The 15,376-nt window shown below is 42.8% G+C and overlaps 1 long non-coding RNA gene across 1 annotated transcript in view; it reads left to right on the top strand.

The window, feature by feature from the left end:
• Positions 1-15,376, top strand: part of LOC110299491 — a 148,849-nt gene that overhangs the window by 54,709 nt on the left and 78,764 nt on the right. The window lies entirely within an intron of this gene.

Genomic DNA, 15,376 nt, shown 5'->3' with positions numbered 1-15,376 from the left:
CTCCTCTCCCCCTCCCCCTCCCCCTCCTCTTCCTTCTTGACAGTGGCTTGCTGTGTAGCTCATGGTCCTCCTACCTCCATCTCCCAATTGCTGTGAGTAGAGGTTCAGGCCACCATATCTGGTCCCAAGACCACTTTGGTAGAATATTTGAGGTCCTGGGCAGGAAAAGGAAGCATCTGAGCGAGCGGCATTTTCTGACTCTATTACTTTACGATAATGGGATCACATCCATAGGAGCCTTGAAACATGGAAGTCGGGAAGGGGATTCATCACTGACTGGACTGCGGAGAGAACCTTTTTGTCACTATACTTTTCTCCAGAGCATGCTGGAAGGCCTATGCTCATGTGTAGGTGCTGTCTCCTCCACCCTCTCCCACCTCCCCTATTCCCTCACACTGTCCTGAGCAGTCCATAAACAGTGGGGTGATGCCCTTCTTCCCTTTGGAGCACAATACTCTGAAGCAGCACTCTTTCCTCTTCATGCCAGTAACCCCACCTCTTCATGCCCATAGCCCCACCTCCATACCTGTAGCCCCACCTCTTCATGCCCTTAGCCCTACCTCTGTGCTCTCCCTCTGGGCTGGTCTAACCATGAGACTCTTGGAATGAACTGCAGTATGGAAAGCAGACATATTCTCTGGAATGAATTCAGCTGACTGTTAGCTTTGGGTTTAATAACTTATTTATCACTTCGTCAGAAATCTAACTCACAAATAGATTTCTTAGCTGAGCTTGCTATCCAGGGTCAGACACTTTAGAGATGTGGAGGAAACAGTCAAATCCACAGCTATCACCACAAAGTACAACCAAAGGAGGGGTTAGACTGGTAGGAGAATGAGGAGAGGGGAAACTGATTCTTTTTTGAGTGTCTCTTCGGTGTACAAGGCAGTGTACATCCCTAGTCTCTTATGGAATGTTCTCAGAGGAGGAAACAGGTTCAGAGAGGCTGTGGGGGTCACACAGCATGGGAATGCCAGAGCTCAGAACCCAGACCAGGTCACTCTGCCTTTGAAGAGCGTGAGGACTTTCCAGTCATGATATAGTTATGTTTCTGGACAAGAATTTGTGTCTGGGAAAATTTCATGAAAGGATGGGTTGGGGTTGAGGAGATGGTTTACTAGATAAAGTGTTCACCATCAAAGTGTGAGCACTGGAGTTTGATTCTCCAGAACCCATGCAAACTCTGGGCAGTGCAGCAGCCTACCTGCTATTATAGCACTTGGTAGGTGGAGGCAGGGACTCCCTGGAGAGAGACTAGCTGAATCTGTGAGCTCTGGGTCTAACTGAGAGTCTATGCCTCGATGATGAAGGTGGAGAGCAATTGAGAAAAGTATCCAATGTCAGATCAGGCTTTCCACATACACACCAGTGCACACACACATCTGTGCACATGCCTATGTATGTATGTATGTATGTATGTATGTATGTATGTATGTATGTATGTATGTATGTGTACATGTATACACATTGGACATACATACACATGAAAAGAAGAGTTTCTCAGTTTTGTTTTCATTTCTTCCTTCTTTTAATCAAACGCCTGTTTTCTAGTTTCTCCCCATTCCTTCTCCTTTCCCATAACCTCTCTTTTCCCTCTTTCACTTCTATGGTTGTTCTAGGGCATTGAATTTGCTGGGTTGAGGCCCACATTGAGTGTAGTGACCCAGGCAGCCATTCTTCTGGTGCCAGCAGTGGGCAAGAAGCTGAGGTTGGCTGGATGGCTGGTGTAGCAGAAGGGAGATAGGCCATTTTAGACTTGGCCTCAGCTGCTCCTGGCTGTGATACTGGCTGACTGGTGCCTCTGGCTCTCTCTGGCCTAGGGATGCACACCACATGGAAGCACCTAGTGGCTCTGTGATGGAGAACTGCCCACTACACAGCATGCTAGGCTTCAGAGAACCCTGGGATGCTTTTGGACTAAAGCAACCCTGGTCCAGGTGGTGGGCAGAAAGAATGAGGGTATCTCCAGGGAGCTAGGCACACTGAGCCATAACCCATGGAGTCAGTTTTCTATGCTCCTCCAGTATTCTAGGCTAGTAATTAATTTACTTGACAGACACTCCCATCTTCTGAAGGGGCTGAGTGAACCCTGGAACAATGGGATGAACATGAAAATCTTAACTTGTAGTGGAAGAGAGAGACAGCCAGTGGGCCCGGCCTTCTACATGGAAGGAGGCAGAAGAAAACTGGCTGCTCTCACTTCCAAAACCTTCATTCATTTCCATTTGCACTGGCCTCTCTTCTTATTTCCTACCTGGTGTTAATTATCAGCAATTACAGGCTGCTGCCAGCATCAAAGACGACTGTGTGGCTGATCAAAGATTCGGGATTTAAACAAAACAAGCAGCTTATTGCTGTATTTCAAAATTCAATGATATTCTGGTTCCCAAAGGGCAGACATTCATGCAGTTCTGGGTCTTCAGGACCATCCACAGCCCCATGCCTGAGCGACGGCATGGTCCGTGAGTGACAATCTTCAGAAAGTAATGCTAGCTGAAGGCCTTCAATGGGGAGGCTTTTCTTTTTAGAAACAAGACTCACCGAGTACTCAGAATGTTCTATAAAATGACCAGGGAACATTGTGGCTCCTGTTTCCTGCAAGGCGTCTGTCTGCTCTGATGTCACCAGTCAGGGTCCACTTTGGCAGGAGCAGACTATAACTTCTCTGTGATCTTTCTGAGCCTCAAGGACCCCTGAGAAGCAGAGTAGTTGAGACTAAGGGTGGAGTCTTTCTCTGGACATCTTGGGTTTTGCAACTTATTCCTTGCCTTTAACTAGGCAGTAAATTTACCCATGAATTTTGGTTTCTCCATTCTCCCCCTTCAAAAAAGCACATAAAAGCACCTCCTTCATTGGGTTGTTCTAAAGATTAAATGGAAAGGCAAACCATTTCAAATGTAAACTCTATCTATGAGATAATGGTCAAAAATAGCATTTTAAACTCTTCATTTAGAATGAAATAAAACCTTCTAGGTAATTTATTCCCCAGATCATAAATGGTCACGACTTTCCTGTAAGTCTAGCAGTCATTTATGATGGATTGATTTTATATATATATATATATATATATATATATATATATATATATATATATATATCATGTCCTTCCTCAAACACATAATTCAGTAGCAAGTTCCATGGCTGACTTCCTGAATGTGTCTTGAATCTGTATTTTCTCTTCAACTTCACTGCCACCTATTGTGCCAGTCTTCTCTCCCTTCAGTTTTTTAACATGGGCCTGGAGTGCACTGACATTCCTGGCTTTAAGAAGTGAGGTTGGGTACCTCTGGAGAGCGGGCCCTGAACCCTGCTTGGGCAGTACAATGGAGCTGGCTCTGACGGCAAAGGTAATGTGAGAGCAGGAGGTCTGGCCCAACCCCTCACAGGCTGCAGCACTTAGCGGGGTGGGCTTTGCACCTTGATCAGGCAACACAGTGGAGCTGGCTCTGGAGGCTTGGGTACCCATGAGTCACCCCGAGGTCATGAGAGTGGGAGAGCTGACCACGCCTTCTGTGAGCATTGGCTAGCTTAGCCAGATCAATGCTTGAGAGCTTGTCCTGGCAGTGTGGTTAAGGGAGAGCCAGTATGATGACCAGCTCAGCTACCACCCAGGCCCACATCTAGAGCTTTGAGTTCGTCCACTCCAAAAGCAACATCATCTGTGAACTGTTGGATCATGTGAAAGGGCTGGTCCTGCTGATCCAAAGCTGCAGGGTCTCCATGACACAAGGCAACAACAGGTTAGCCAGGAGGAGTACCAGTGAGGATCCAGTACTGATGGTGTGACAGAAGTCAAAGGCTATAAACAAGACCAATGACTCATGGCAACGAATATTTGCAAGTGAAGGTATTTGGACAGAGGGGTATGCTGGGCGACACACTGTGACACATTACAGCTTCCACGATGAGATGCTTTCTGTGTTTTGTTTTGTTTTTTGTGTGTTTTTATTTCCTTTTTGGGGGGGATTGTAAGGGTAGATGACAGATATGAGGGACAGGGAGATAGATATGAGGAACTGGGATACATGGTGTGAAACTCACAGAGAATGAATAAAAAGTTAAAAAGAAGGAGGAGGAGCAGGAGGAAGAGGAGGAGGAGGAGAAGGAGAGGGAGAAGTGAGGTTGATCTCCCTTTTCTTGAACCAGACGGGTGTGAAACTTCTCTCACCAGGTCATCATAGTGGAAGTGACGCTAGTGAAATCTCACCACATAAAAGCTGTCTCTAGAACATTCTCTGAATGCTCCCTCTTGGACCTGACCAACCATATCGAAAGAAAGCCTCAAGGGGCCATATTTTTGGTTTCTCCATCAAAAAAAAAAAAAAAGGCATAAAAACACTTCCTTCATTGCTGAGTCCATTTAAGGATTAAAACCTGGCTCTTGCCATCCGCAACCATTGGAGGCTTCTCAGTTAAGGTTCCAGCCATCACAAGATCAAAGAAGGCAGATGCACTTTGCCCTCGCTGAACTATGGACTCACAAATTAGTGACCATAATAAAATTGCTATTGCTTGAATGCTCCTGAATAGGAGATGGAGTGTCACGCAATGGCAGATGGGATAACACTTTCCCTGTCTACTGCAATACTTCTCCGGTCTGCCTCTGATTCCATTGAGCTCCATTCTCACATAGTCGACACTGGGATTCTCTCTCTCTCTCTCTCTCTCTCTCTCTCTCTCTCTCTCTCTCTCTCTCTCTCTCTCTTTCTCTTACAGAGCTGAGGACAGAACCCAGGGCCTTGCACTTGCTAGGCAAGTGCTCTACCACTGAGCTAAATCCCCAACCCCTGGATCTCTTTAAAGTATAATAGCATCACTTTGACACACAAAACACTTATAGGCATTTACTTTCTAGGTCCATGAGGTCTGGTCTCTGCACCTGGTGGGGTACTTCAGTCTTCTGTGGGAGATCAGATGCTGATAGGACCTAAGAAACCCTGTTCCACCTTAGCATTATTTTCCTCCCTTGAGCGGTTGGGTAGCATGTCCTGGGTCTATGAGGGTATTAGGAGCCCAGGCCACTGATCACAAAGCCTTCACGGGCAGTCCTGACTATCCTGGATCTTTTCATCTGTAACATCTCCCTTGACTTCTGCCGTTATGATAGCTCCCTTTCTTCCTTTGAAATGCAGCCATATTTTAAAAACATGATGAAACATTTCTATGTGTTTGTCGCTGGAGGGGAGAGCTGCATCAACTTAATAGGGCATGCTGCAAGAAGTCTTAATACTATTTATAGGTAATATGATCGTGTACTTAACTCAAGAGAATCGGCTAAAAGGCACTTGGAAATGAGAACAGTTGGCAGGGTGGTCAGATATTAGATTTATAAACTCAACTGACTTTTTGAGAAAAATAATGGAGTGAGCATCTGTAAACCTACGTTGTTCTGAATACAGACAAGATCCAAAATTCCCCCAGATTGTGTCTTCTTGACATTTCTTGCTCTCATTCAATCTCTTCCTTAAATGTGACCTTTGACTACACTGACCTAGGAAGCAAGGGATAAGATGACATCACAGGCACACAAAACCAATGAGATACTGATTGCCTTTTAAGGAAATTTCTGTATCTATCAGTTGATGATGTAAGGAAAAAACAAAACCAAATAAAAACTGTAACTCTGAGCTTGACAACGGGACTAAATGTTGACCATTTTTTTCCCTTGGTGTTCCTATGTCAACAAGTCATTATTTTTTTTTCCTTTGGCTCAATTTGATTCACAATTATGGACAATAGTTACTAGGTTCCTGGGTTTACAGAAATAGAATGGAATTTTTTGCTCATACATTGAATTTTGTGGAGATGGATGTGATCCCACATTCCAACAGACAAGAGCATCGAAGATTAAGTTAAACATTTCAACATAACCAAGCTACTCTTATTACTTTGTGTGTGTATTTGTATTTCTTTTTGCACCAAAGTCTTTGTGTGTCTAAAAATTAATTAAAAAAAAACCAAAACATTTCATACTTTCATGAAACTCATCTATTAACTAAAACCAAAGGTCTGCTTGGATGGAAGGAAAGAGTATAGTCAAGAACACTTCCCAGGGAGATGATAAGTAGACAACCACTTGCTTAGCTGATCCGAGAAAGAAGGATCCTAAAATCACAGAGGGGAAAAAATCTAAGAACCAGCCAGGACTGCACAAGTTCAGAGACTGATGGCAGAAATATTTGGAACTGAAGGTGTTGGGTGGAGGCAATAGGAGGGATGCTGATGAGGTGGTCAGGAATGGGGAGCTACTGCCTTATGGGTATAGAGTTTCTGATTGGGATGACAAAAATGGAAAGATACAGTTGTAATGGCTGAACAACACAGAAAATATAAGTTCTATCACTGAATTGTAGCTGATCATGCTTAAAACAACATCTTCATGGTCCATGTTTACAATACACTTGTGGACCATCTAGATGTTTGTCTTCATACCATCCTCCACCTTTCCTGCAGAGTAGGAAGGCCTTTCCACCCTGGCCATAATATGGGTGGTTTCAGATAAAGTCTGTGAACAGGGGATATCAGGCACATGGTGTCAGAGGTGTTATAGTAGAAAGAGGGACAGAATGATTGGATGCAAACTGAGTGCTCAACTTCCAGTGTCACCAACTTCTACTGTCCCCTCCTCTCCTTGGGTCCCAGAATACAGACCAGTGACATCTTTTAAAAAAAGATAAAATAAGATAGAACAAAAAACTAACACATCAGAATTGGACAAAATAAACCAACAGAAGGAAAAGAGCCCAAGAAAATTCACTGGAAACACAGACTCACTGACCCATTTGCACACTCAGGAATCCCACAAAAACACTAACATGGAAGCCATAATATATATACGTAAAAGACCTGAAGGTAAAAAAGAAAGAAGAAAAATATAAATAAAATAAAGTAAAAATAAGAAATAATGAGATAAAGATTTTTTAAATTAAGATAAAAATATTTAAAAAGGAAAAACCCTGAAAGGACATTATGAGAAAGGAACCTCTAAAAATGCCCTTGAGTTCATTTCTTATTGACCATCTACTGCTGGGCATGCATCCTAGTCTTGAGAGTAGTTTGTTTCCCCAGGGAGACCATCTTAGAGGAAACTAATCTTTCATTTGCAAGTGGCTACCAACTTGAGATTGTTTCTGGATCAGGGATGGGACATGTGGCTGCTTCTCCTTTTAGCTCTAGGACCCTGTCTGGTGTAGACCTGAATAGGACCCTGTGCATCCTGCCTCAGTCTTTGTGAGTTCATATGTGGGTTGATCATGTTGATGTAGTGGGTCTTGTTTTCTTGGTGACCTCCATCCCCTCTGGCTCTTATATTCTTTCCTCTTCTTCTTTCACAGGATCCTCTGAGTCCTGGGAGGAAGGATTTTATTGAGACATTCTATTTAGGGCAGAATATTCCAAGGTCTCTCATTCTCTGCATAATGTCTGTTTGTGGGTATTTGTTCCCGTCTGCTACAGGAGGGAACTTCTCTGGTGATGGCCGAGTGAGGTGTTGATCTGTGAGTAGAACAGAATGTTAAATTAGAAATAATTTTAATGCTATTGTTCTTTTTATTTGTTTTAGAACAGTAGTATTTGATTTTGCTCTAGGTCCCTGGCCTATCTAGTCTCAGGTTCTTGGACACTCAAGCAGTGTTGGGTGGTTCCATCTCATGGAATGGGCCTTCAGTCTAATTAGATGGTTAGTTTCTCCCACAAGCTTTGTGTCTTCATTGCCCTAGCATATCTTGCAGACAGAAAAGCATTGCAGATCAAAGGTTTTGTCGCTGGGTTGGGGCAAAGTATCTTTTATTCTCCTGTAATAATTGTTGTTTCCAAGGCTTACTGTCCCCATCTGCTAACCTAGGCCCAATTCTGGAAGCTTCTATTCTCTGTACAATCTAATCTAAGCCTGGAATGTTTTCAGCCTCTGAGACTTGCTGCTGAATAAGCTCACCCTTTCTTGTTCTTTCTGAGTTCTGGCTGGATGGTTCAACTCAGCTGTTCTGGCTCAAGCTCCTCTCCAAGCTGACTGATTCAATCTGGCTTTTCTCTTGACCTCTGACTGAATTGATCTACTTTGCCTCATACTAAGTTTGGCAATATGTTCTAATCTTCTGGCTCCTTCTCATTCTCTGGTCTAGTTTGTTCTTGCTCTGCAATCTGTCTCTCTATAACTGTGCCAGTAAAACTGCCTCCTCTACTTTTCTCTGCTGCTCTCTCCTAAGTAGCTTCACTTTCCTTTCTCTTTTTGTGAGAGTCAGGCATATTCTATTCTGTCAAATCTTCCTCTGATTCATCACTTTGCCTGCCACTCATTTAGACATCACTTTCAGATGTGGGTGCTTCCTTCTTCAAAGTAACTTTACCTTCATGGTTTGGGATTAAAGGTGTGCGTTAAAGCTGAGCCACACCACAGTAAAACTTTTATTTTTCAACAACACAATTTCATGGTTCACAGTGTGATCACATATCCTGCCATAGATATGGAGCCTTGCCATCAGTTTGTGGAAAGCAACCTATAGTTTTGGCAAGAGCCTGCATTGTTTGGGGGTTCCCATGGGGCCCCTTTGGCTAACAACTCAATTATATATAGCCTGATCCTAGTACAGGAAGCTTCATTTGGTGATAAGAGATGGCCACTTGGGATCTGTTTTCATTATTTGGTGATTTCATTTATATATATATATATATATATATATATATATATATATATATAGTATTAGGTTTCCATACTACCTCTCACATGGCCCTTCATTTTAGCTGTCTCTCCTCATTTTCCTTCTATTGACCCCCTCTTCCCTCTCCTTCTCTACTTGTTCTTCCTATTCCAGCCATCCCACCTCTATCCATCTATAACTATTTACTTTTCCCCCCATTTTCTAGGGAGATCTATTTGTCCCCCAACTAGAATTATAGTTTGGTTATCATTGACACAACTAATATCCACATATTAATGAATACATATCACATTTACCTTTTTGAGTGTGGGTTACCTCACTCAGGATTATTTTTCTAGCTCTATCAATTACCTGAGAATTCCATTTTTTTCTTAAAATGGGTGAGTAATACTTCATTGTGTAAATGCAGCACATTTTCTTTATCCATTCTTCTACTGAGGGATGTGTAGGCTGTTTCCAGTTTCTGGATATACACAACAGTGATATCTTAACAACAGGTAGAAGAATATGCTGGGGAATCTGAGTAGCTCAAAAAGAAAAGCTTAAAGAGATTTAAATAGCGGCTTCCTAGGAAACTGGAGTCAACCATAGTACTGAATTGTTCAGTGAACAGCCAATGAGTTCCACAATGCACTCAGAGCTTCCAATAAATATTTTAGGAACTGGTCTTCAATATCTCCCCTTTGGACTAAAGTCTCCAGTCTGAAAGGCTGAAATCTAGGCTGTGTTCCTCATCAAGCTACAGAAAGTCAGATTTTCTCATGACAGGGACCAAAAAAAAAAAAAAAGATTTTGAGGGAAGCTGATGATGTCAGAAAAAAAAGGCTTATTAGGAGTATTGTTAGAGCTATGAAAGGTGGTATCTGTGAAATGAGAACATGCTGCTATCAAGTAAGAACAGAGAACAAAACATACCTTTAGAAATGAAAATAGTGGTAATAGAAATGAAGAGCTCAACAGAGGGGCTGGGGACAAAGTTCACAGATGCTATGCCAAAAGGACAAGAAAATGCAGAACAGAAGAAAAGAAAAGTATAAAGTTTTTTGACATAAGACTTTAAATATCTGAGTAATTAGAGTTTCATAAAGATAAAGAGAGTGAACAAGGCAAATTCATCAATGCAATAATTTAGGGAAATCCCCTATACTTTAAGAACATGGAAGTAAATCCTAGTAGAACAGGTCACTGTGATGTTTCTGAATAACACTGTATTAGTTTTCTATTGGTTTTTAATAAGTTGCCACAGGCCTAAGCAGCTTAAAACAACATGAGTTTAGTATATCACAGTTTTCAAGGATCAGGGTTTTGCACATGGCTTGGTTGCATCCTTGGCTAAGGATTTTGGAAGCTGCATTCCAAGCTGTGTTCCCATCTAACTAAAGCTCCAGGTCTTCTCCCAAGCCCATAGGAACAGGACTCAGCTTCTTATGGGTGTAGTGGATTCCTTTCTTGGGGACAGATTTTAGCTTCCAGAATTCCTTTGCCACAAAGCTTTTTATAGATCTTGCTTCATCATGACATCGTCTTCAAAACCCCTCATGCCAGTCTATGACATAGTCTTGATACTGCAAATAGCTACATCAGTGAGTGTCTCTTACCTTTCTCATGGAATTTAATCTAGTTATTTCTTTGGTTAATGTCTAGATGTATATCCTCATTTTTTGTGTCCATTCTAATTACACTGGGCTGTAACTAATTGGGGCAGGGGTGACATCTTAGACTTCTGCTTACTACGACTATGAAGAAAAGCTCTTAAAATCTCTCCGTGAGAAATAAATAGGTTCATATGAATGATAGGGAGTAGAGTGGCTCAGACTTCTCAATATGTCGGCAGTTAGCAGATAATGAAGTGGCATTATCAAAATTCTGAAAGGAAATGATTTCCTACCTATGGTTTTATACCCATCCAAATAAGCTCTACCGGTGTGAAAATAGAATGTTCATATCTCCGGAAATAAAAAGTCTCAACTATTCACCTCCCTCACACTCTTTCTCAGAAAGTCACCGAAAATTATGTTGTAGAAGCCAAAGGAGTAGCTAATCGAAATGAAGATGTTCCATCCAAGAAACAAAGGGAGTCTCCACGTGAGGGTACAGAGGGGAAATCCATCAAGATGAAAATGATGGATGACGGAAGTGAGCGAGAGTGATGGGGAGAGATCAGACAACTGGTTGGAAGCGTTTGGTTGGACACAGCACAGAAAGTAAGAGAACAGTGCAATGGACATTTATTACCTCCCAAGATGACAGAAATATTTAGGAATGTATACGGAACTGCGGTTTACTAGAGGGCTTAGTTTTGAGTAACTTTAGGCTCATTATAATGCAAATACTGAATAGCAATCAGACTGGAGTGTAAAAATAAGATAGAGTCCTGAAAGGATGTAGCTTTGGGTTAAATTGTGTCCCCTTCCCTGAAGGTGTTGAAGTCCTTTCTCTGGCACCTGTGAGTATGAGTCTTTAGAAATGGGGTCTTTATAGGTGACCAAGTATATGTCTGTTGCTTGGGAAGAAAAAGGGGCTTACACTTCATTCTCTTTAGTGGGAAGTTAGCAAGTCATTTCTATAAATTACGGATCAAGACGTTACAGGATAAACATGGTATTTAGAGGTCTCGAGGCAAATAGCTAAGGGTCATTCACAAGAGTTAAAGGCTTCGAGGTTGGGGTAACTATTTAGGGAAAAGAAGGCTTGTTTGGAGCTTAATGTTTATTTTAGGAAAAGTCTTTAAACCAGAAAACTATTTATATCTTGTGTACAGATTGATAAAAATAAAAGCTAAAATTTCTAATATATCAGCAATAATTAACCAGAAGTTATAATAGAGGGGGGAAAAATCCCATTGACAAGGGCAATAAAATCGGCATAGAGTGAATAGGACACATGCCAGGTCTTTATGGGCAAAACAATAATGTTCTACTGAAGGGCAAAGATAAATAAAACCCGGCCTCTGTCTTAAATAGTGCTTGGGGTAGAGGAAATGAGAGGGAAACAATTACAAGTCAATGTGCAAAGAACCATTGAGAGGGGAGAGAACACTGGATCCCACACCAGGGAGTCAGGGATGCTACAGGAGGGGAGGTGGATTTCAAAAGAAAATGTGGAATTTTAGGGAGAGTGGTGAGACCTTCCAGAGGATAACAGTTGACCTGGTGGATGATTGCTTGGGCAGCAATAGAGACTTTTTTCCCCCTATGGTGGAGCTGGTTGGGGTGAAGATGGACAATGAGGCAGAAATCTCTCGGAATCTGGTAGAAATCTGGACAGCGAGGCGGCGGTGAGGCAGATGCTTCTCAACTCTTTATCTTCCTACCTCCATTTCCCAAGTGATGGAATTACAGGTTTGAGACATCAGACCCCACTTTATGCAGTGTTGGTGACTGAACCCAGAGCTTCTTGCATGTTAGGCAAGCCCTCTACCAACTGAGCTACATCCCCAGTCCATCTCATTTAATAGTTCTGGGTGAATTTAAAGGATTTCAAGTGAGAGTGAACCAGAAGGTAGCTTTCCCCCCACAGAATAGCTGTATTAGTGACTGTCTTAGGGTTTCTATTGCTGTGAAGAGATACCATGATCCTATCAACTCATAAAGGGAAATATTTAATTGGGGTTGGCTTACAGTTTCAGAGGTTTAGTCCGTTATCATCATGGTGGAAGGCATGGCACATGCAGGCAGACTTGGTGTCAGAGGAGCTGAGAGTTCTACATCAGTCTCTGCTGGAAGGCAGCAGGAAGAAAGACTCCAGACACGCTTCCTCCAACAAGGTCACACCTCCTAAAAGTGCCATTCCTGTTGGGGGCATTTTATTCAAACTACTACAGTGACTTAGCAATAAAAGATGTCATTGTGGACAGATGACTCCACTACCTTGAAAAGTCTTCAGTCAGGCTTCTCTCAGGACACCATCATCGTGTCCCCCTATGTGCTATCTGTAGCAAGTACCCACAGCCAGGGTGGCTCAGAAGCAGAAATTAGTTTCTTACAGTTCTGGAGGCTGACTTCCATGTCCAACGTGCTTGCCATTCTGTTGTCTGGTAAGAGTTCTTGTCCCAGTGTTTCCTCCGCCATCTTTACATTGTATCCTTACGTGGCAGAAACCCAAGAGGGTGCAGAGTACTCGCCCTACAGTTCAGGCTCCTCCATCACCATCTAACTCAGCTTAGGATAAGTCCCTTCTTTCCCCACATCAACCCAGCGGTGTGTTTCAGTCACCAGGTGAGCCACACACCCAACTCCCACTCCAACGTGTGTACCAAGAAGAGACAGGGCCTATAACCCCTGCCCAAGACACTGACCAAGAGCCATCTCTACCCCTTTGCCCATCCTACCTCTGCTTCTTTACTTCTGTTGTACTTCAGGATACCTTACCAGCGTCTATACTTCTACATTTTGTTTTGCTTTTTGTGGCTCTGCATCCCTATCCCTCCACAGATGGATAGTTCCCCATGGGTGGGCGGGGCCTACCTCTGTCTATTTCCATGTGGTTGATGTTCCCAGGAGCCAGCACGACATTTGGCTCATAGTCAAACCTCCGTAAAATAGGTGCCAGACGAACTAGTGCTCAGGCAACAGCGCTTTCACTACACTCTGCTTGTTAGGTACTTGAGCAAAGTCCCCGTGATTTCTCCTGATTAATACGTGGCTCGCAGGCAGCCTGTGTGGAGGCTGATCTTGTCGCCCCTTGCTCTAATGTTTCTGTGCATGCCCTTCTTCCTCCGTTCTTGAGGATTGTCATGAGCAGTGTGTGAGCAGCCACCTGGTGCTGAGCACTTTGACCTTTTGCAGCACGCCTCCTTTAGGAATGAATCACTGCACACAGCACAGCAGACACATCTCCTCAGCATGGTTAAGCTTTCATTATTTTTACTTTGAATACCAGCACAATTGCACCCTTCTATGCCGTTGCTGCCTACTCTGTGGATACAATGAGATTAATAATACGTGCAAAGTGATGTGAAAGAAGGTAGAACTCTAGCAAGACTGCCGTTTAATAACTTATCAAGGATTCTATGGTTCAGACAGGCAGGACCCCCTCCCCAAGCTCTTCAACTGTCGCCATCTGTTGGTGGGAGGCCAAATCGATGTGATTTTTTTTCAATATTGTAGCTTTGATTTGTTTTGTATTTTTGTTGTTTCGTTTGTATGTATAAAAGTTTATAACCTGGAAATTCCTAAGTAGAGAAGTCTTATTTTTTTAAATCTGTAGTTTGCTATCTATAATTATACATGTAAACCCAGACCATTATTTATTAATTTCTTATCACAGTAGAAATTCAAAATTCATATTCACTCTTTTGTGTTGCATTTCCAGGGTCTGGTGATTGAAAAAAAAAAACAAAACCTCACCTGACTGTTGTTATAGTTCACATTGTGTCACACTGTGCTCTGGTGAATATTAATAGGTATTCCATCTCGAAGACTGTCTGTGATAAAATAGCCCTGCACACCTTGCTCCGTTACATCCAAAATACATATCTCCAGCTGAAAGTTTCTTTATAACCAATGTGTATTTCCACTTAACTTTTTTTTAGCTTAGTGTTTCTGAACCTGCTTGAGAATACCCCACCCCACCCTACAGAATACCTAAGTTTACAGTATTTTTATAGAAATGCTGAGATACATATCTATCTGGTAGACCACAGATGTTTTGTTGGAGCCAAGACTTGGTCCCAAAAGGGATTGAAACCATCCTCAGAGCTCTCCTGACAGAATGCTGTGCACAGCTCATTCCAGCCCTGGTGCACAACACTTTAAAGCAGTGCAGCCCCTGAAGACAGCATCTGCTAGACTTCTGGAAAAGGCTCTCACACTGTCTAGTTCAGGGATGCTGAACACCTCTTCTCAGCAGGTAGTGCATTGTCTCTGTAATTATCAAATTTTGTGCAAGAGAAACATGAGAAGATCCCAGCAGTTTGAGGGAAGCTTGAAACACCCGTTTTTGGTTTTTGAGTAGGCTCATCTCGGCTTCTGTTTGTCTTAACATGAGTAAGAGATTATTCACAGTGTGGGTGTGGTAGCTCGGCAGGACATGGTAGAGGCTCCAATTTCATATTTTTCTTTACTTGACGCCCATCTTATGCATTCAAATGAGAACAATGTTCCAGTGTCTTTTTCTGGGAGATCAGTTTGGGAAGATTTCTGTACTTGGGTCTTCCTTCAACACTAGCCGTGATATCAATATTCTGGGGTATGTTTGGGAGTAGGGGGTGGGGGTGGGGAGATGGCTGGGGCTGGTGAGTTGTGAGGTGTAAGGAAAAATCCCAAACTGTTTAGAATGTAGAACCAAAGGCCCCAAATGCAGAGAACCTCTGTGGGGAAGATGGCTGAGCGTTTGCAGGCTCACGTTTGATCATCCTCTATGGGTGACCTTGAGCCGTGGCTCAGTTTGGAGTTCTCAATCTCTAGCTACCCTGGGGACATGGCAGGGGGTCAGGTGGCTGTGTGTATCGTTGTTGTTCTTCCTAAGGCTTTCAGAGCATCCTCCATGTTCAGGGACGTGGTCTTGTGAGGTCTCATGGTGTCATTCCTGCAGGCTGGCCACAGAGCGACTTGTTTGATTCGATGCTCAGTATCTTTTAAATACATTTGTTTAAAAAGTTCAGTATCTAGCTTACTTACTAGTGAGCTGATGATAGTGGATGAATCCAGAGGATGACCCTTGGATGTGTTCAATTCCACGGTGACTATTTTTGGAAATATTATTGATAACTTTCCGTC

This window comes from Mus caroli, chromosome 7, assembly GCF_900094665.2.
Source record: "Mus caroli chromosome 7, CAROLI_EIJ_v1.1, whole genome shotgun sequence".
NCBI classification, from domain to species: Eukaryota; Metazoa; Chordata; class Mammalia; order Rodentia; family Muridae; genus Mus; species Mus caroli.
The sequence above is the reverse complement of the archived record's forward strand: the minus strand, read 5'-3'. Positions and strand labels throughout refer to the sequence as shown.